General features: G+C 39.6%; 1 protein-coding gene across 1 annotated transcript in view; it reads left to right on the top strand.

Moving 5' to 3' along the window:
* DMRT1 (doublesex and mab-3 related transcription factor 1) overlaps positions 1 to 21,830 on the top strand; it is a 906,587-nt gene that overhangs the window by 817,428 nt on the left and 67,329 nt on the right. The gene's annotated exons all lie outside the window — the stretch shown is intronic.

The raw sequence follows: 21,830 nt of genomic DNA, 5'->3' as shown, positions 1-21,830 counted from the left end.
ATTCCTCTGGTCATTGGGATGAAGTTTTGCCCTGGGCTGAATTTTCCTATAATAACACCACCCATTCTGCTTTGGGTTGTTCCCCTTTTTATTTTCTCACTGGTCAACATCCCAGATCTCTTCCTATTCTTTTACCAGAGGACCAGCAATTCATGCCTGCTGTGTCTGATAGATTGACAGAATTGTTGAATATTCAGGAAAAGGCTAGAAAACAATGGATTAAAAGCAAAATATCTATGAAAAGAAATGCTGATTCTCATCGTAGATCTTCACCTATTTACGTGGAAGGTCAGTGGGTTTGGCTGTCCACAAGGAATATTCAGTTGGAGGGTCCCAGGAAGTTGAAACCTAGATTTATTGGGCCTTTTCAAATTGAGAAAGTTCTGAATCCTGTGTCTTTAAGGTTAATTTTGCCTGATGAATATACTATTCATCCTGTATTTCATGTATCTCTTTTGAAACCTTTTGAACCATCTACTCGACCTGATAATCCACCCCCGCCTGTGGTTATAGGTGATCATGTTGAGTATGAGGTAAAAGCTATTTTGGATTCAAAGAGAATTCGGGGTACCTTATTTTATTTGGTTGATTGGAAGGGGTATGATCCTTCGGAACGATCTTGGGAGCCTGAAAGGAATGTTCATGCTCCTAGAATTGTCAGGTCTTTTCATGCTTTACATCCTGATAAACCTCGTCCTGTAAGACGACCTTTGGGGGGAGGAACTGTTAGGGGTGTTACAGGTCGTCTTGTGTAATTCAGGTTGTTTAAGGGCTATTTGTGAAATTTTAAGTATTGTAAAAACTGATTTTCAAAAATTATTTAATATTTATTTTTAAACAAGGGTTAACCAGTAAATCTATTTGGAGTGAAACTTGGAAGTTAAATTTGGTTTTAACAATGTTTGTTGTTTTATTAAGCTGTTAAAAAGCTTTCTGTGTAAAGAGGTGTAGATTGTAAGCCCCTTGAGGGTAGGGCTCGCGCAACTCCTCGTGGCTGGCTCGTGACAGGGGAGCATCTATAAATAGATGCCTTTCCCAACTGTCAGTGCTTCGTCTCTAATTGTTTTCCCTGACGGGTACTTCTGGCAGCGCTCAGCTGTAACTGTCCTCAGCGGTCTCTTTCCGGGACTTTGGTTAAGCTCTTAAGCTTTGAGCTTCAGTTAATTGATTTCTTGCTCTCCGTCGCATTGTTCCGCCTGCCCTTTCCTGACAAGGAGACTCCGTTTTCCCTCGGCGGACGTCTCAGCTGTGACAGCGCTTCACCTTTCCTGTGCGTCTGCTTGCGCACCAAGTCCCAGGTCAGCTGTAGTAAACACGGAGGCTTCTAGGAAAACGAAGCTCCGTTTCCTTTCTGGGCAGCGCGACGGTGACTGCGCATCTCTTTCTCCCCCTGGCGCCTGCAAGCAGTTCAGAGCATCAGATATCATTTAGTCAGCGCGGAGGCTCTTAAAAAACGAAGCTCCGCTTTCTACCGGCAAGTGTGCTGAGATAACGCATTTCCTTTCCCTGGTGCCTGCAGGCAGTTCGAGACTCCTGTCTCCTCAGACAATTTAAAAGGGACAGTAAGATTTCATTTAATTTCTTGTTTATACTTGATATTTATGTTTAGATTTAATTCTTACAACAACTCAGCAAACAAATGTTTTTAGAAGGTGCATAGTTCTTGGCTAGTCATCAAACCTTGGCAAAGTCAAGACAAGACATTAGAGAATATAAGGTATGCGCCTGGGACTTAGTAGAAAGCCAAGAGACTTGAGACTCTTACCTAAGAAGTAAACAAACCTTGGCAAAGTTAAGGAGACATTTGTTTAATAGGTGGTACCATAAGTTTCAGTGTAAATTAAGTGAGAGTTTTAATGTATGAACAAAAAAAGAAACAAAACTGTTAAATATTGATTGCTGGTTTTAACCTTGAGCAACTTGCAAAGTAGTGGTGGAGGGGTTTTCTTTCCTTCTTATCATCCTACTGCAGATACCCATATTTAGAAGAAATTACAGAAGACTTCAGGTACGAGTTTTTGCATGAAGAATTCTGTTAAGTTCACTAACCAGTTAAATAACTAACGCACTGTTTTTTTTTTAAGAGAGGTCACGTTTTTGACATCAATCTTATTTTTAAGGGTCAAGAGAGTGACGCTGAATAATACTGATATAAGAGTGTGTGAACTAAGGCCGCAAGAGTCTATGGTCAGTAATTGTGCTTTTAAGATCATCACTGCATTAAGGAGGTAATTTAGTAAGTTATTGATGTATTGATGGTTAATCTTTTAACTTCAGGAACTATGTTGAACCAGTAGCTCATACCAAGTAGACAGTTGACGGCCTGGAGCACAACCAAGAGAAAACAATTACCGAAGACAACATTTCTTTATTTGTTGTATGTTTGTTTTCTCGGTCCACTTCCCCTTTCCCTTCGGGGAAAGTTAAATCAGTCAGTGTTGATTTCCTGACTGCGTTGACTTAATCCTGAGGGAGTTGGGAGTTTGCAGCTTGGAGGAAACGTCAGAAGTGCTCGCAGGGCTACGCAACACATACGCCCACACAACCTGTCACATACCCATTCACAGATCCATACCAGTACTCGCACATCCACTCAGGCACTCACATACCCACTCACTCACTCACTCGTACAGCCACTCACACAACCATTCACTCACCCAAACACCCAATCATACAACCAGTCATTCACCCGTAAAACCAGTTACATAACCACACGCTGACCCAGACAGCTACTCACACACCCACTTATTTACCTGCACACACTTGACACACCCACTCACTCACCCATACAGCCTCTCAACACAGCCACTCATTTAACCATACAGGCACTCACACAGTCACTTACATACCCATTCACACATCCATACAAACACTCACAGATCCGCTCACTCAAGCATACAGCCATTCAAACACTCAATCTCTGATACAGCCATTCACACACCAATTCACTTAACCAAACACACACTGACCCATACAGCCACTTAAACACCAAGTCACCCACTCATACAGCTATTCAGACGCCCACTCACTCACCCATACAGTCACTGCACACCCACGTATTCCCCCATAGAGCCACACACACTGCCACTTATTTACCCAAATAGCCACTGACACACAACCACTCACACACCTACTCAGAAATCCACTCACCCATACAGTCATTCATGCAGCCATTCAGATCCCCATTCACTCACCCATTCAGTCACTACACACCCACTTACCTAGCCATAGAGCCACTCACACCACCACTCACTCACCCATACAGCCACTGACACATTCTCTCTCTCTCGCAAAAAGCTACTTACGAAGCGACTCATGCACCCACACATCTGCTCATACACACAAGGATACAGTCACACAGCCCCTCACATAATATATGTTAGAAGTAGTATCACTCAGTAGTAGTGCATCTTGTATACTAATTTTACTTTTGTTGTAGGTTAGTGTATGTTTAACACCCATAAACTCTTATAAAAACACTCACTTGATGATGTCATCAGTGATGTCATTTGAGATGTCATGAGTGCATTGTGGGAGCAAAAGTTATAGTTAGCTCAGGTAACTCTAACTGCTGGATTTCACTGGTTTCTTTGAGTGAAATCTCAGCCTAACTATAACGTCACTGTAACCTTTGTTTTTGTCAGTGAAAATATATATTCCCTGAAAGGGAAAATATATATATATATATATATTCACTGAAAAAACCATAGGTTATAGACCATATATAGTTAGGAATTAGCATTTAAAAATGAATGATGTAATATGTGACATCATCAGCAGTGGATTGCGGGTGCGCGATATATAGTTAGTGCAACTAACTATATATGGAATTTCAATGGTTTTGTGTGAGTAAAATAAGGTTTTTTAAATGCTAATTCCTAACTATATATGGTCTATAACCTATGGTTTTTTCAGTGAATTTTCAAGGTTTTGTAAATGCTAATTCCTAACTATATATGGTCTATAACCTATGGTTTTTTCAGTGAATTTCATTGGTTTTTTAACAGCTAATATCTGTAGCTGTAAAATGTATTCTTCTTTAAATCCAAAAATATATTTTATATGTTTATTAATAACTTTTTTTTTAAATATTTTTTTTTCTTCGTTCCCGCTTCGCGAATCGGGAAGCTTCCCGTTAGCTGACCTTGATGCCGCGAAATAGACCGCGAGCCGGTAAACGTTTCTTTACCGCAACTGCCGCGTTAGAAAACAACATCGTGACGCCTCCCGTCCGCATGACGTTTCGCGTTGTCGCGTGATACGTCATATGACGTGCTACGTTAGCGAACTCGTACGCTTACCGAGTCGCAAAGCACAGGTTTCTGGAAGCAAACCGGGAGGCCCTGCAAAGCGCGTAATGTAAACACAGCAGGTCATGTGACTTGGTAATAACACTTTTCATTGGTTCATTTCACTTTCGGTTTCCTAATGATGTAAGACTAGGTCATATGATCTAAAATGAACACTTTTCATTGGTTGAGAACTATTTTTTTTCCCAAATGGTGAAAATCCCTCCTTCTTTCCTCACTCTGACTTTCATCATTGTGAGAGAAAGACCCTTTGTTACCAGTGAGCAATGGCTTCTTTACTAGCTTCAGCTGGTGCTTCCCCACCACCTCCACCACATCCAAGGAAGAGTGGACCACCTGCTAAAGTTATAATTCAGCAAGAAGAGGAAGAAGAGGAACAGGACGACCTAGATAATCTCCCTATTATGGCCAGAAGATCTGTTGTACCGGAAGTAACGGGACCAGAGGGCAGGGAGATGATGCCAAATATACAAACGAGATTTCGTGAAGTAAAACAAGTCTGCGTACATTGCAGTGGATTCATTTGCTACGGAGAAAGTAGCATCACTCTGATCAACAGAGCTATTGACAATCATGCTCATGTTTGTCCGAAACTCCCCAAACAATAAATTCTTTTTTTTTGTTTTCTTGCTCCTGTTGAGCCCTTTACAATGAATCGTTTTCGTTGCCCCCTCCGAAAAAAAAACAAAAAAAATATAAAACTGTTCAGAAAAATTCAAAAAAAGTAAAAAAATGTTCAGAAAAATAATAAAAAAATATAAAACAACAAAAACAATTTAAAAAAAAGTTATTTTCAGAACTACCTCCCCGTTATTAAAAAATTGGTACAATATTTGCAACTGTGCCAACCTCTATTTCTCTTAGTTCGCTTCCCAGTTCGCTCCCCGGTACGCGAACCGGAAGCGAACCCAAAAATTTTTTTTTAAAAAAAGAACAGTAAGTATAAGGGAAGGAAACAGACAGTTATGTTAAAAGAAAGACAGCTATAGGGGAGTAAACTAGAGATACTATTACCCGTAATCCACTGCTGATGATGTCACATATTACATCATTCATGACATGCTCAGTGACATCATCAGCAGAGGATTGCGGGTAACAGTATCCCTAGTTTATTCCCTATAGCTGTGTTTCTTTTAACATAACTGTCTGTTTCCTTCCCTTATACTTACTGTTCTTTTAAAAAAAAATTTTTTAGATCAGTCAGAAACAGTGAAAGTAATGAAATATAAAAGACTACGTAGAATATGAGCACTGTATGCAACAACTTTGACACTTACAGAAGCCTCACCTTCTCCATGCCTCCTACACAGTTCTACATGTACATCATAAATGCAAACAGAACAGAATTAATTATACATGTTAAATGGTTTATTTTTGCTGTTCTCAGAATGTATCAAATTTCACTAAAACAGTGACTTGAAGGTATTCATCATATAACAGCGGGGAAAAAAAAACACAATCAAAATGATTGTGTTTAAAAAACCCATACAACATTACAAATCAGAATTCAGAACTCCTTAAAGTTAACTTACTTTCCATGACGGCCAAGGATGTCCTATGAACAGCTAACACTCTGTTGTGCTGTTATTACTTTCAACCCGCCACTTTCTGAAAGAAAACCTCCATCGTTTTCAAAAACATGTTACATACAATAAATGACTTCTTGCTCTCTACCACAAGATTCCACAAGGCCAAATCTTGTCAGAGCCATGTATAACTCTTGGATTTCTTGTTAGCCAATCCCGTCTTTTCGCATTTCCGCAACTTTCAGAATTAAAATGTTGAAGATCATTTACACAATCCTGGACTAGTAATATCTTCCCCTTCTTGCTCAATCATGTTCTACATTTCCTATCACACTGATACTGCTTACTATGAAGCAGACTTACACTACCTTTATGACTAGTACAATTATTTAATTCTCTACATCACTTTTAATCACAAAGCAATGTAAAACAGTAGACAGCATTGCAGACTTACATTCCCTCTACTCCATGTTTTGATTCGCTGCTTCAATTAGCTTATAAAAAGAAATAGTTTTTCTGAACTCATTCAAAGTGCACGTATTTCTCAATAACGTCCAGTGTTATGGTAAAAAGTTATGTTTCTGTACTACACTTATCTTCAAGGCCAAATAGTGTAGGAGCCATGAGAACTTCTTGAAATTCCTCAGAGCACATCCCGAGATTCTTTCCCTAAAATTTTGGTTTTAAAAACACCAGGTAAGAGTTTTTAAGGTCATATGGCAATATTTTTTTGAAAATTAAAACAGAATCATTGCAGAATGACCAGCCATTTCTACACTTTAAATAAGCTGTATAATGTCCTGATGTTATTGAAGAACCATCATGATATATAATTGCTACAGTTACAAAAGTCCTTCCTGATATTGACAACTGTGAAGCCACAAATTTTTTAATTAAAGTTGTCAATTTTGTTCCATCAGGCCTACATCGTTGGAACATTAAAATGACATACTGGCCATATGTTCGTATAAATAATGTGGACATCATTTCAGATTTACATTGCCTACACTCCATATTGTGATCAGCTGCTTTTACTAGCTTATTAAAAGAGACTGATTTACTGTCTGGCAAAGTTAAATATATAAATCTTTCTGAGTCTACACTAGTACTACTTGATACCCTACAGTTCTCGCAGTCATGCTGCCATTGATAAGAAAGCCCAAACAGATGATCTACATCTACACCTTCAGCATACAATACATCAAGCATATACATTAAAAACTCCTGACAATCTTGCTGACTATTTTGAGAGAATTGTGTTTGGCCTGAACATCTGTCTAACAGATTTCGAATTTCAGACACACTTTCTATGTTTGTTCTATCAGTGCTACATTTCTCTAACACAGAATTTAACAAACTGCAAAATCTTTGATCAGAATTGACCACAATCTCTTCTTTTACATTTTGTAGAGAAAACAAAACATTAACCACTACATTAGCATAGCAGTTGACACCAGAACTGTTTTCAAATTGAAAACCAACAACATCTTCAACAGAATCCTTTTTGTTTCTGCTTATAATTTCAGGTTCATCGACTTTTCGTCTTTTTGCTACAACCTCCCCAGTATTGGTCACATTTCTTCGTTTCCGGCCTACCACACGTTTCTCAAACAAAGGATACTGAGGCAAATGTGGCGCATACTCTCTTCTCAACCTATTGTATTCCTTAACACAATCTAGATCCGCACAAATGTTTGTGACATCACACTCAATCAAGTACAATCCCGATAAAGTCCTAACTCGTGACAATGCCACATATGCCATACCCTCCTTGAACACAGAACTGCCAATATTCACCAATGCACAGTCTACACTTAAACCTTGCGATTTATGGATTGTCACCGCATATGCCAAGCAAACAGGAAACTGCTTACGACGAACATATAAGTCTTTTACAAGCAAAAATCTAGCAGAACAACGAGCAATTAGCTGTACTTCCTCAATGCCATAAAATTTAATTTTTAAAAATTCAATTCCATCTCTATTTCTGTATTTCACAAAATCAACAACATTACCCATTGATCCATTTACCAGACCTCTTTCAACATGTAAATTCCTTCTTAAAATTATACGGCAGTTCAAGCACACATTCAGAGTCTTTTCAAAACCCGCAGTTTTAGATATACTCTTCTCTAATGAATCCAATTTTGTTTTCAGATTCTCAGACAAAATAATTGTTGATCCCATATGCTCTACTCTGTCAATAGCTTCCAATTTCACAATCTCTTGCTTTTCTAAATGCAACATTTTGTTGTTGAATTTGGCACATTCTGCAAGAGTTGGCATCAAACATATTCCAGATTTTTTCTCAGTAACTTTCTGAAAAATATTCTCAGGCACAACATCTTCGTCTGGATATAAATTTGTCAGTAATCGTGCATGTAAAGCTTCTTTCCCATGCTCGGTCACTTTTCCAATTCTAACATCTTGTAGAATAGTCTTGTAAACTTCATCCTTTGCCTGACGCATATTTTCATGCAGTTCAGCATAATTGAAGTTTAACCATATATTGACGTTGCCAATACTCCCTAAGCACTTCCTGGTATCTTCATGCGTGAGCATTTTGAACACAGGTTGCCCTTTCACTGGTGTCAGCTGCAGAAGATCTCCGAAAACAATGATGTGTTTGCCACCAAATAACACATCATACTCTGTTTTGAGAACTTCTTGCATTCTCAAATGCACAAAGGCAAGCATGACATTGGAAACCATGCTTACTTCGTCAATGATAAGAAGTTTCATTTTCCTCAAGACTCTTGAAACTTCAAAACAAGCATCTCCAGATAGCTTGTGATATTCTAATTTGTTGTCATGCTCCACTGGCAGCATCAGTAAACGATGTAAAGTAATCCCTTTAATGTTATGTGCTGCCAGTCCAGTTGGAGCGGTGACAACACAAGACAGCGATGACTCTGTCCTTTCCTGCAAATAACATGAAATTGCTTTAATAAGGAAACTTTTTCCAGTTCCCGCTTCTCCACTCACGTACAGTCGGACAGGCTTCAACGACGTACATGAGCACTCTTTCTTGTCATGACTTAATCCATGATCAATTTGCATGGTAAGTTCGTCATATATTTTCCTCTGCTCAACGTTGAGTTGTCTTTCCAACTCTTCTAAGTTAACCACATCCTCCTGAGCATGTGCCATGGCTCTTTCCACTTCATTCATAGCAGTGGCAGCTTCATTTTCGATAAGAGGTCCTCCTAGTGGATCCTGACTCAATGAAGCAGAACTCTGACTGTCCTGAGAACTGTCTCTGGCAATCTCGGCTGCAATCGTTGCTTCCTGCTCAATTTCCACATTCAACATTTCTACATATTTGGGAAAAGCAGGACATTCTATGGTCTCCTTGGCAGCATTGAATGAGTCTTCGTAACAAAGGAAATCTCCAAGCAGTTCCTCTTCTGCACGCCAAGGCTTAAAAAGTTGCAAAAGTGCTAAATAGAAAAACTCCTTTTTTTCAGGAGATTCGCCACTCAATTTTCGATGGTTTATCAAGTGGCATTTTCTTTGCTTGACCAGACATCCCTCACTTCCTATTACAGCATACACTCCTTTCTCAGTATCTTCTTTGATGTTCCTCTTGAATATGTAATTTTGCAGAACCTCATACAGACAAACATTCTCGAGGTGACTGCTTTGATTTGGATAATATGTATCCAACATGTTGCTCTTCAAAATGTCGGTACTGTTTGGCTCCTTTTCCGCCAAATACTCAATTTCCCGCACAGGTTTCAGAACTCGATTACGCGTTGCAGCAAGACCAACACTCGCCCAAACGATACTCCTGGACTTGGCATAGAGACTTGCTGAAGACAACCGGTCAGAACATTCGTAAGCTCCGATTTCTCGATGCGACAACATCTTCAGACTGAAACTGTACAACTTCTTGCTGAGGCTCTTTTCATGGGAAATGTCCTCCCACATATCCTTCAATTCTGTCTTCTCTTTTGTGGTGATGTAAGATGTCACATACCGAGCCACAGCCATACAGTTATCAGCCACAAACTGTATATCCATGTTAGCATTCCACATGGACAAAATCACCGGGTTGTAGTCGTTGATGTACTTAGACTCTTCGTTCCTCTTCAAATTGTATGTGTTTTTAGGTGATTTCTTCATCACATTATGTCGCAGCGAAGACATCAAACTGTTCACTCTTCCTTTAGAAATCACCGATCGTGGAAAGCCGAAACGACATTTGGTGTAGAACTTGTCTTTGTTCCGGAATTTACGACGACAGTACTTTCCACATCGATGGCTTTGGAAACGTAGAACTTTTTCTCTTAGGCTTTTTTTCTCCTTTGCGTTTGGAACAGCACACGTAGAATACTGTTCTATGAAACTCATCACTGAGTCGTCTGCATCCGTTCCAAATTTAGGTGCATCCTTGATCCACAGCAACATATGTATATGAGGAGCACCTCTTGCTTGGTACTCCTTCCTCCAGAAGAAATCCAACACCTCTCCAAGAGGTGGATTCTTCTTATTCATGATGAAAGACATCATACCTTCAAATCTATGATTGAAGTACCTACATACATTGACTGGATCCAAAGAGCACAGTTCTCCGGGTGTCTTGAATTCGATGTTTTCTACGTTAGCATTTGCCTCTCGTAGAAATTCAAGTAAGTCTTCCCAGCCATACTCAGCACAGCTCAAAGTGAGGAACCATGTGGGAGTTCCTAAGTTCCTCAGCATACATTTTAAATCACCATGACGACGGTACCAGTACTCATTAGTACCACGCTGACACGCCATGAGATTAATCAGGTGAGAATCCAAAATACTGTCTTGGACATTGACTTTATCCATAAAGTCACTTGCCGAGATGTTTTGCATGTGTATACCACTTTTCAAGATGTGGTTCACTGCATATGACAGTCCAGACAGATCGCTTTCAAACAGGAGATGAAACAAATAAGGAATGCATTGTCGAAACCTAGGATCTCCTGCATACAATCGCAAAGTCCGGTATTCAGAAGCAGGAATTTGATGAGGTCGCTCATCATATCTTCCTCCCTGACCTGTTGGAAAAAGCTGTGGGAAACACCGAGCTTCCAAACTTTCCTCCCAAACACTAATGGGACTCCCTTTCGCTTGTTTCATTTGAAACAACTCAATAGCATTCCCCATGACTTCCTTGGAATGCAAAGGATGAACACTATAATGTTCATATATTTCTTCACTAGTACAGGGTTCTACTTTCTCAATTTGACCAGCACACAAATCGCTATCCTCTTCCTCACTTACTTCCTCTTCTGCAACATATACATTTTTATAGTATTTATTATATTTTTTCAAATACAATGTTGCCCTTTTGACTTTCCTAACATCTACTAAATCTTGCCATATTTTCTTATTCTTTGTCGGAACCCCATTAACTAAGATAACAAGAGGTTCCTCTTCCACTTTTTCTACTCCAATTGTGTTAATGTTTTTCTTCAAATCTAGAGGCAAATAAACAACTCTTCCCTTTAATCCTCTCTGTAAATCTGATGGAGGCAATTTCCCTGTCTTTGGCTCCATTCTTACAATAGCCTGAAAGGGATGGATACTTTGAATCAAAATAGATTCATAAGTATTTAAATCCTTCAATTCAGAAGGAATCTCAACCAATTCCAGATTATTATGAACTGCTCTAGCAGGCATCTGGTTTTGATTTAATTTGTTACAACAATAAGTACACACACGTTGATCCAATCCCAAATCAAAACAATTTTCTACCATCAAGTATGTTGTAAAATCCTTCCATTCACTATTATTTTCCCTTTCACTTTTTCCATATAAATCCACTAACTTAGTCTGATTCTTATAATAAGTGCGTCGACAACACACACAAGTGAAATTTGGCCTCTCACTTGATTTCACCTCAAACGTCGCAATTTCCCTCTTGAAATTATCTGTACTGGAAACCTGTACACTATCTTCCACATTACTCTCTTCTTCTTGGTCAATTTCAACATTCTCCTCTTTACTTCCAAAGTAACAAAACTCAATTTCTTCACATATATTCTTCACATCTATTTCAGAACCATGCAAAAGAGCAGCGCATAATTGTTTAAGCATAATTGCTGGACTCTTAGCATAATACAACATTCTAACTAATTTCCTCACTTTATTATGATGCACTGCTAGCATCCTGAAATGATGAAAAACACTCTGGCATACTCTCCTGGAAAGACAAGCCAGTGAATGACCATGCAAACCTATCACTTCTCTCACTCTGCAAGGATCTAATTCTTGCAACAACTTCATTTTCTGCTTCAAACTTTTCTTACTAAATGACCGTATAAAATCACAAAGCAAATTGATGGAATCCTGTCGTACACTGCAAATACTACTACACTTCCAGGTGTACACAGGACCCTTAGGACGTCTCCCTAAAACCTCATTACCTAACACCTCTTCTATCTCTGTTCTCACAAGTTTTTCTTTTTCAACTGGACAACCATCTTTCACTTCATAAGCTCGACCACTGGTGTCAACTGCATGCACCAAATCATTATCCTGGAAATAACTCTCCTCATTAAAAAATGCCTCAGAGCTTGAACTATGCATCCATTCTCCAGAAAAAACTTCACAAAAATTACTACGATTAACTATTCTCTTCCATCTACTATTTCTTTTGAAATCATAAATTACCTTGTTTAGCTTCCTAATTCTATTGATTGTCAAAATAAATAACTTACGTTTAATTTCAAATGCCTGATCAATAACTTTCTCAACTATTTTTTTTCTCTTATAAAAAACCACTTTCTGCTGACCTTTCTTAATATTTTTTAACAAATTCCCAATTATCCTGTTGCGGAACATTCGTTTACGAATATCCCTAAACTGTTGTTTCCTTCTACTTTCATGCATAGAGTTATCTCTTACTCTAGCAGTAACATTTCTCATTGGCCTTTCCTTACCATTTGAATTCTTTCTCCTTTTCTGGACTGAAACATTTTCTGTAGTAATATTTTTTTTACTACACATATTTCTTATGACTGTTTTTCGACTCTTACCCAGTGCTTTCTTGGTGACTTGACAAATCTTTTTGTTAGAGGACTGCTGCATTATTCCATGGTCCTGCTGTCTTTGACGTTTGGCAGCCTTTCTTACTCTTTCTTTGCTAGGCATCCTAAAATCTTGAAATAATCTGCAGTTGAATCTGTGGTAAAATATAATAAAAAATGTTATTAACCACTATTACCCAACAGTAAATTAATAACAGTCATCAAAAACTTAACACACTACTTAAGTATATAATATACTGAAGCCTATCTCCAATTTTTCACTGAACAGGACTCATCTCTTCTTAACCTTGGATAAACCTCACCTACTCTGTGTCCCCTGCACATAATTAAATGTAAAGGGGCAGATTTATATTAACTAGCACATCCCCAGGGATGCACCAGTTAACGTGCACCGCTGCTCTGCCACCCACGGTGTGCCGCATTTACAATCAGATAGGACAAAGCTACATCAAAACCCTGCGCCTGCTTAAAGCAGGCATAGATCTTGACGCAGGTAGGCTGAAAGCTAAAGCAACAACTAAGTGTCGTGTGCAGAAGTTACAAAAAAGGAAAAATGGCGTTTAAACCAGTAATGAGACCATGCTAACGTAATACAGAGTAAAAATATCCAGGATCTACATCAGTTTGGGGTTCACGAACCTGGCAGGTACAAGGCACTGAGGCTTTCCACCGTGCATGTCTCATCCCAAAACATATGTTGTTTGTGAATGAAACAATTTCCCAGACCAAATGCTTTGGATTGGCTACTTCTAAAAAATTAAACACCCCTACTATCCCGGAGTTAGAGGAATATGATGGTTGGAGTAATTTTACTCGTTGTCTATTAAAGATTTACAGGCCCTACTCCGTAATTCTTCCTTTAACATTTCCAGTATAAATCCAAAAGGTTGACTGCTTTGGCAACGTGCCTTATCCACGGTTTAATAACGCTGCCTTTTGCTTTATATAAGTTTTCAAATTGTATGAAATATATACCAATAGGTCGTTATTAACCTTTAGGTAGTGGTTTTCTTCATGAAGTCTGGTCGCTTCCATACACATACAGATTTTCAAAGATGATCAAGAACTTTATCTGAATGGAGAGGAATGCACTGAGACGCCAGATCATTCACTAATGTGTAGGCACATACAGTTACACGGTTCATGCAACAAACACCGACCAAATATGGCTTGCGTGTTGCAAGGCACACCAGTTCCTGCTATCATCCCCACGTTCAAGTTCTTGGAAAATGGTAGTTATTTGATGCTCAATAATGAAGATTGTTCTGGGTTAATTAAAAGTATTCATTTTATCGTAACAGTAAATGAACGGGTTATTTGCTGCAGAAATGTTCTATTTCCTCCCACACATGAACATAGGGAGTTTTCAATCTGGCCACAAATACCAACCTTGGCAGCACATTTCAACGGCATGGCAAGAATAAGAGCTATTTTGTCTCAGAGAGAGGTGGCCTTGAGTTCGGCCCGTGAAACTTTCGTGCTTCACACAGCGAACACCCGTACAGAGGTGCAGACCCTTTTAAATACAGATTCGCCTTTCCATTTCAGCAAGATGGTTCGGACTATCTCTAACGCGTCCTCCACAAAGGGCCTGGCGCACTTTTTTAAAATTGTTACCAGTGGTCTCGTGACTTCATTTGAGAAAATCTTTGGAGTCATCCCTGCTTTCTTACATTCTATTTTTTCCACTCTGCTTCGTGGATTCCCATTTTTACTTGCATTACCAGCGGACGCTCTTGTGCTTTTTTACATTTTTAAATATGGATGTCCCTCCTGTGCAAGCTCCCGCCCTGCAGCTGCTGACGCTGTTCCGCAATCGCATGCTTGAATATTATGGCACAATGCCGTTGGCGATATTAAGCACGGCATATGGATTATCTTTTCTATGCTGATGTGATTCCTTCAAATCTAAGACACTAAAGTATCGGCACGCCCTAAACCAACACAAAGAAACCTTCTTAGCAAATAATATATTATGTGTATTAGGGAGGGTGAGATATAAGCAGCCGCGGGCCGTGGAGGGAGTTACGGTGGGGCAGGGATGCGGGGAGGGGGAGGGGCAGGGTGGAGCCCTCTCCACCCTGCCCCTCCCCCTCCCCGCCTCCCCGCCTCCCTGCCCACCGTAACTCCCTCCACGGCCCGCGGCTGCTTATAAGTGTTGCTAACTCTTATTCATTTACAGCATGTTAACATACTGTCACCATTCGCTTTTTATGTACTATTGACTATGCTGGTAATTTTGCTACTGATAATATGTGTACTTGTATAATCTAAGATACTACGCCTGAGAAGACGGCATTAGTAAATAAACATTTCAAATACACATGTGTTCTTCTTAACTCCATGTTCTCGTTTCTAAGAAATATATAACGACCGACTGTTCATGAGTTCCACGTATCCTGAGGTACTATAAGTTCATATTCTGGATTGTCTAAACATTGAGAGTTTGTTATATCCAATGTGACACTGTACCTAGCTTGCTAAGGGGTTTTTATTACTAAGGTGAGTTTTGGGACACCCTAATTCGCCGAGGTTCCAATCCTCTGTCCACAGTTCTGTGTCAGAACAGAAACCCTGCGACAGGGGCACCCCTCAACCTTACTGGAGCTTCATCACACTTGCGATACAACTCCAGCAATGCGCCAACTTTACGGCACAAATACGTCACGCATCTGTGCTGTTTTTGCCCCATGATGCGCCGCATTGTAAATGCAGCACACCATAGGTGACGGAACAGCGGCACAGAATGACTAACACATCCCTGGTGATGCGCCAGTCATCATAAATCTATCCCTATGCTTCTTATCTTGTTAGAGATAAACCGCCATATGTATCATCAAAGTTTTTTGCATTTCCTAAATAGCGAACTTTAAGGAATAAATAGCGATTCTTTACCATTCCTAGTTTGCGATGACCTATTTGCTAATTACAAATTACCCATTCATTTCCATGCAGCAGGAGGCCCATAGGAATGAAGGTGCAATTTGCGATTAGCAATTACCTCATCGCAAATTACGAATTTTTCCGACGGTGCAGGGGTGTCTCAAGAACACCCTGCTGCACCCCTGAAAAAGAAATTTGGGGTCATATGGCGCACATAAATTTTGAAAACATTCCTTTACCTCAAAAACGATTTTCAACTCATAATTTGAAAACACTGCACATGGGGAAATGACTTAAAATGTCCTTAAGACACATAAAAGCATTTTTTGATTGCCTTTGCAGCATGTTTCAGTCACCTTTAACATGCCTATGTAACGGAAACATTCAAAATCTAAATTTGCCATGCACAGGTGGGAGCATATTTACAAGCAATTTGCTCCACAGACAAACTTCTTACATTGAAATGGGAAAAATAACATCAGAGACTCTCAATTACCTTATAAAGAAGCAGACACCATTATGTCCTTCTCATCAATATTAAAACCATTGCTTTTTCTCAAAAACGATTTACAAGTCATAATTTGAAAACACTCCACAGCTCCTATGCACATAAAAGCCCTGTCAGTACTAATACTTCACATTTTCTCCAATTACAATTTCTCAAAGAAACAAAATCTATTTGTGAAACACTTGAGACAAAGCAACATTTGAAAAACACAACTTTCTTCATAATTTTCTCCTTAAAGCACACTATTTTCTATCTAAATTAAAGAAATCTTTTCTCACCTTAGCAAATACTTTGAGTTTCAAAACAGTCTCAGAAACACACCAATTTGTCTTCAGCAGAGCAAAAGGTATGCACTCCAGAGTCTGCAGCTATCAAAAGCACAGAAATGCTGTAATTCCTCACACATATCTCTCATGTCACCCAATCAAAACTCTTCCCTCACTTTTTTTCAAAGCAAAACCCTTCCCCCCTCTGCCCCCTCTCTGCTTTTTCTGCATAGCAACCACCTCTTGCAAGACCTCTCACACAACAATGTTGCAATTGAACTCTGAACTCTCAGTGCACCTGCATATCCAGAGCATTCTTTCATTTAATGATTTTTTCTTCGCCACTCAAAATACATCTTTCAACGAACTCATCCATGCACACTAACTTTCTGTTTTCAGCAATCAAAATCCACCAATCACTCTTACTGCTTCATTAACACAGAAACTCCTCAGTTTTTTTCATTTTACACTCTCATTTTTTCAACTGCCATTTCATTGCCACACTTTATCTGACTGCAGCAGAACCTTCTCTCACCATGTTTTCTGTCTGGATTGTTGGACATAGTTACATCTATTGGGCTCAAACGTACGCTGAAAACAGGAATTTACCTAACCTCAATTTACAAGATGTGGAAATTAAGTGGTTTGGCCACAGAGGATTTAAATGTCACCAATTGATACCATTGGTGAAAACCTTTATGCATTTGCCAAAACCTGACCTGTTAATTGTGCACTGTGGAGGTAATGATTTGGGCACTTTGACTGGGGTAGGTCTGGAAATGCTTTTAAAGGACACCTTTGAGCAATTGATGGCACTTTTTCCTCAGACTGCCTTGGTATATTCAAATATATGCCAAAGACAGAAATGGAGGTGGTCGAACCAATTTTGTCCACAAATTGAGAAATCGAGGAAGCATGTAAACAAATCTGTTTCAGCTTACATGAGAGACCATGGAATGGGCTCCCTGTACAACAATAACTTGCGTTACTACATGCAAGATATCTACAGAGGAGATGGAGTTCACTTCTCAGATGAGGGCAACAGAGTTTTCACTCTGAATTTAAGAATGTGCATTGGTACCTACTTATAAGTACCTAAATGTACCATAAACCCAAAAGCTCTTCTCAGAGCTACCCTACATCTGATCACTCACAATTATTATTTTACTCTAACTTTTTTCACTAATTTTCAAGAAAGTACGCTCCCCAGAACGCTTCCCGGTTCGCGAACCGGGCGCACTCCACGCAAAAAAACTAAAAAAACGGTATATTTTTTTTTGCCCTGCGAGACCCTTTCAAAGCCTCCACATCAAACCTAGGGGGTCAGGGACGATCTACTATGCCCCCTTATGGTCATTTGCCCCTTCGCTTTGGCCTCCTCTTGTCTCTCGATCCTACCGAGAGACAAGATGGCGGCCGCTACGGACTGTTTGGAATGTTTACAGACGCCGAAAAACCAATCAGCTTCGCAAACCTCCGTAACGCGAAAAGTACGCGAAGCGGAGCGCTGTTACAGATATATATCTTTTTTTGAACGTTAATTTCTCAAAATCCACTGGAGCACATATATTGAGACCTAGCAAAGGCACATCGGGCTACCAGTCCCTACAATTTTGCCAAGTTTCGTGCAAATCCATTCAGCCGTTCGATTATTATTATTTTATTTTTTTTTGCCCCGCGGGGCCCTTTTAAAACCTCCACATCAAACCTAGGGGGTCAGCGAGGATCTACTATTCCCCCTTATGGTCATTTTCCCCTTCGCTTTCGCCTCCTCTTGTCTCTCGATCCTACCGAGAGACAAGATGGCGGCCGCTACGGACTGTTTGGAATGTTGACAGACGCCGGAGAACCAATCAGCTTCGCTTCACAAAGCTCCGTTGCGCGAAAAGTACGCGTCCTGGGACGCTGCCCGGTCCGCTGTTACAGATATATATCTTTTTTTAAACGTTAATTTCTCAAAATCCACTGGAGCACATATATTGAGACCTACAAAAGGCACATCGGGCTACCAGTCCCTACAATTTTGCCAAGTTTCGTGCAAATCCATTCAGCCGTTCGGGCTAAAAGTGAGGCCAACCGCCCTATGGAAATTAACATGGGAAAAACGCGTTTTGGGACCCCCCTTTTTTCTCGGCCCCCCCTTGACGAACCCCCCCAAAATTTTCAGGGGCTGCTCAGAAACAGAATGTGCCATTTTCCTGAAAATTTCAGCCAATTCCGTCCACAAACGCCAAAGTTATTAGACATAGAATTTTCAAAAATCCCATAGAGAAAAAATCCTAACTATATATACCTACTGGCGACCGCCAGTAGGAAATATATGTGTGTGATCAAGACCACAGGCTTGTGGTCGAAACGCATCATCCTGACATGCTAAAGCAATAAACTGATTCATTGTATCTTCAACTGGAGTCTGTGCCCTTGTTTGGCCCGCTGCGGTCGTTCACTGGGATTCTGGTTATATATATATATTAGTCAGTAATTTACGATTCAACACATTATATGAATCATAAACAATGTCATAGGATGTAATTTACAATAAAGTACTATACATAAGAGGCAATATCAATCCCTCTATAAAATGTGAGCATCTCCTATGTAGTACCAATTGTAAACGTAACTTCTATTTCACCTTTTTGTATTGACATCCAGTGCGCCAAGCTCCATGACCGCTTAAAAAATTAAATACGATTAATAAAGTGTATATTGATAAAGGAGCAAAATGTAAATGTAACGTTCTGTAAATGTTAAGGAATTTGAAATTGAATAGTGAAAATGTACTTGGTATCCTCAGATTGGTTCTTGGGAGCAGCACAGGTGCATGAAACAGAATATAGTATGGACAATGGGTGGCCTCAGTTGAATTTAGAAGAGCTCCAACCTTCCCATTAAATTGAAAATGTTTACTTTTTTATATTTGTTTGTGAATTAAACCAAATATTTCAGCATTTGTGTATTTTTTGATGAATGTACATTTCCTCATTGTTGTGTATTGGTTTGCAGTTCAAATCATCAAAATTGCTTAGGGTGTGGTCACTGAGTGGGGGTTCCTAGGTTCCAGTGGTGAATAAGTGGGAGCCACAGAAGTCAAAAGGTTAAAAAACACTGCATTAGACCATTGTCCCTTTAAAAGAAAAAGACAAGATTTAATCTTCTAACATTTAAATATGAATTGGGTTTGTCAGGGGTTAGGCAATGACTAATAACATTTTATAAAAAATTAATATTTAGTCCAACTGAAAATTGTTAATAATTTAAAACCAGTATTCATAAAGCTTACAGTTTTAGTACAGATTTCATAAGGTTCTCCTCTCGGTATGAACCATAATGCATCCACCAATATTCTGACCCTATAAATAATGAAAATACTCATTAATAATGCCTTATGATGGCCTACTAATGACTCACACATTCTTGTGAAATGCTACTACATTTCAGTATATTAGCTGCATAAACAGCATTTAACAGATTTTCTAAGAGTGCATACCCTTACAAGAATGTAGTGTAGCCTAAACTGCATACACTTTTATAGTATAAGGCCTCATAAAACATGCAAGATAACATTGGAGTACTGGAGTTTAAATGGTGGGATCCAATGATGTGCCTACCATTGTATCAGAAACTCTGATTTCATCAGCCATTAAGCTTAAAATGTGTACCGGTTTACAAACAGAAGCTTTGGAAGCTTTCTTAGAGATGTTAGGGTCATCCCATACTTTTATTATCATATCGTAATATAATTTTCCTTGTCATGGGGTTCATAGTGCAGTAAACATTCTTACTTAGTTCCTTCCACAGAAGCACCTTTTTATATAATTGCTCCTTTATTGCCGCCCTCTTTAAATAAAAAAATCAGCAAGGTTCCACCTTCGCAGCCTCAGTCATTTGACCAAATTCTAGGTGTAGTAAATATATTAAAAATTGCTGTCAATTAATTTATTTCCAACTTGTTCAATAAAGCATTACACTTCCAAGCATATGGTGTCAATACAGCTTAAACATAGATGATTTTTGCCCTGAATGGTTTTGAATGAATGAATGAATGGAGACTTGTAACGCGCGACTTAGCCCAAGGGCATCAAGGCGCCTAAAAGATGGTACAGCTTGTAATGTGAAGCGATGCGGGACTACAAATAGGCCTCTACAAAGAACCATGTTTTTAGTGCTTTACGGAAAAGCACGATGTATGATTGCCCTTTTAGTTCAGGAGGAAGCGTGTTCCACAGCCTCGGGGCAAGAAAGGAGAAGGCCCTCCCTCCCCACCTGGCTTTGACAACTCGGGGGACAGACAGAAGGTTTTCATTAGAAGAGCTCTGCTGGGAGAGTAAGGGGATAGAAGGGACCTAATACCTTCTGCACTTGTTCCATGCAAGGCCCCATGGGTGAGGCATAGGATCTTAAAATGAATCCTGGACTGGATAGGTAGCCAGTGCAGATTCTTCCTGGCTAGAGAGGCTGAGGAGAGTCTAGGGGCGTCCAGAACAAGCCTGGCCGCCGCGTTTTGCACTATCTGTAGGCGCTGAATCAGCTTATTATTGATGCCTGAGTAGAGAGCATTACAGTAGTCCAGTCTCGAAGAGACGAGAGCCACTGTAACCTGCTTCCGGGCTTCTGGAGAGAGATAGTGTGCGACCTTTCTCAAAATCCTGATGACACCACAGCAGGTTGAGACAGTCCTACTGACCTGACGGTCAAAGGAAAGCGTGGTGTCTATCAGCACACCCAAATATCGGGCGGGTTGAGAGGGCAGGGGGCACACTCCAAGGGACGAAGGCCACCAGTCACTCAACCAAATGTCCTGTTTTAGTATTGATACTGTTGAAACTATTTCAAAGAACCTCCTCATTCCACCACAACTCTCTGACATTTACGTTTTAAGTAATCCATTTAGGTCTTCCAGTTCTAATGGTTGGCGATTGTTATTCCCAGATAATCACAATGTATGACTATGCTCCGATCCGTTTTTCCGTTGGCAGTGTACCAGTTAAAGGGCTTGTAAGCTTTGCCAAAATAAAATACTTTAGTCTTTGATAGACTAATAATCATAGAATGTTCTTTATTGTAACTTTTTAATTTAGTCCATAGTGTCAGCTGCTTTCTTTTAAGAAAAGGTTATTGGCACCCTCCAGCATTCCACAAAACGGGAAACCCATGTTTGGGGATAAGTACTGTGCACATATCAAAGCTGCAGGGAGATCAGATAGATATATTTTAAATATTCATGAGGCCAGAATGTACCCATTTCCTAAACTGTTGATGTCAGAATTTTTCTTGTATAATTTCCCTTCGGCCTTAGCTTGAATTGTACCCAA

This window comes from Lissotriton helveticus, chromosome 2_1, assembly GCF_964261635.1.
Source record: "Lissotriton helveticus chromosome 2_1, aLisHel1.1, whole genome shotgun sequence".
Classification (NCBI taxonomy): domain Eukaryota; kingdom Metazoa; phylum Chordata; class Amphibia; order Caudata; family Salamandridae; genus Lissotriton; species Lissotriton helveticus.
This window is presented reverse-complemented; position numbering and strand designations above follow the sequence as displayed.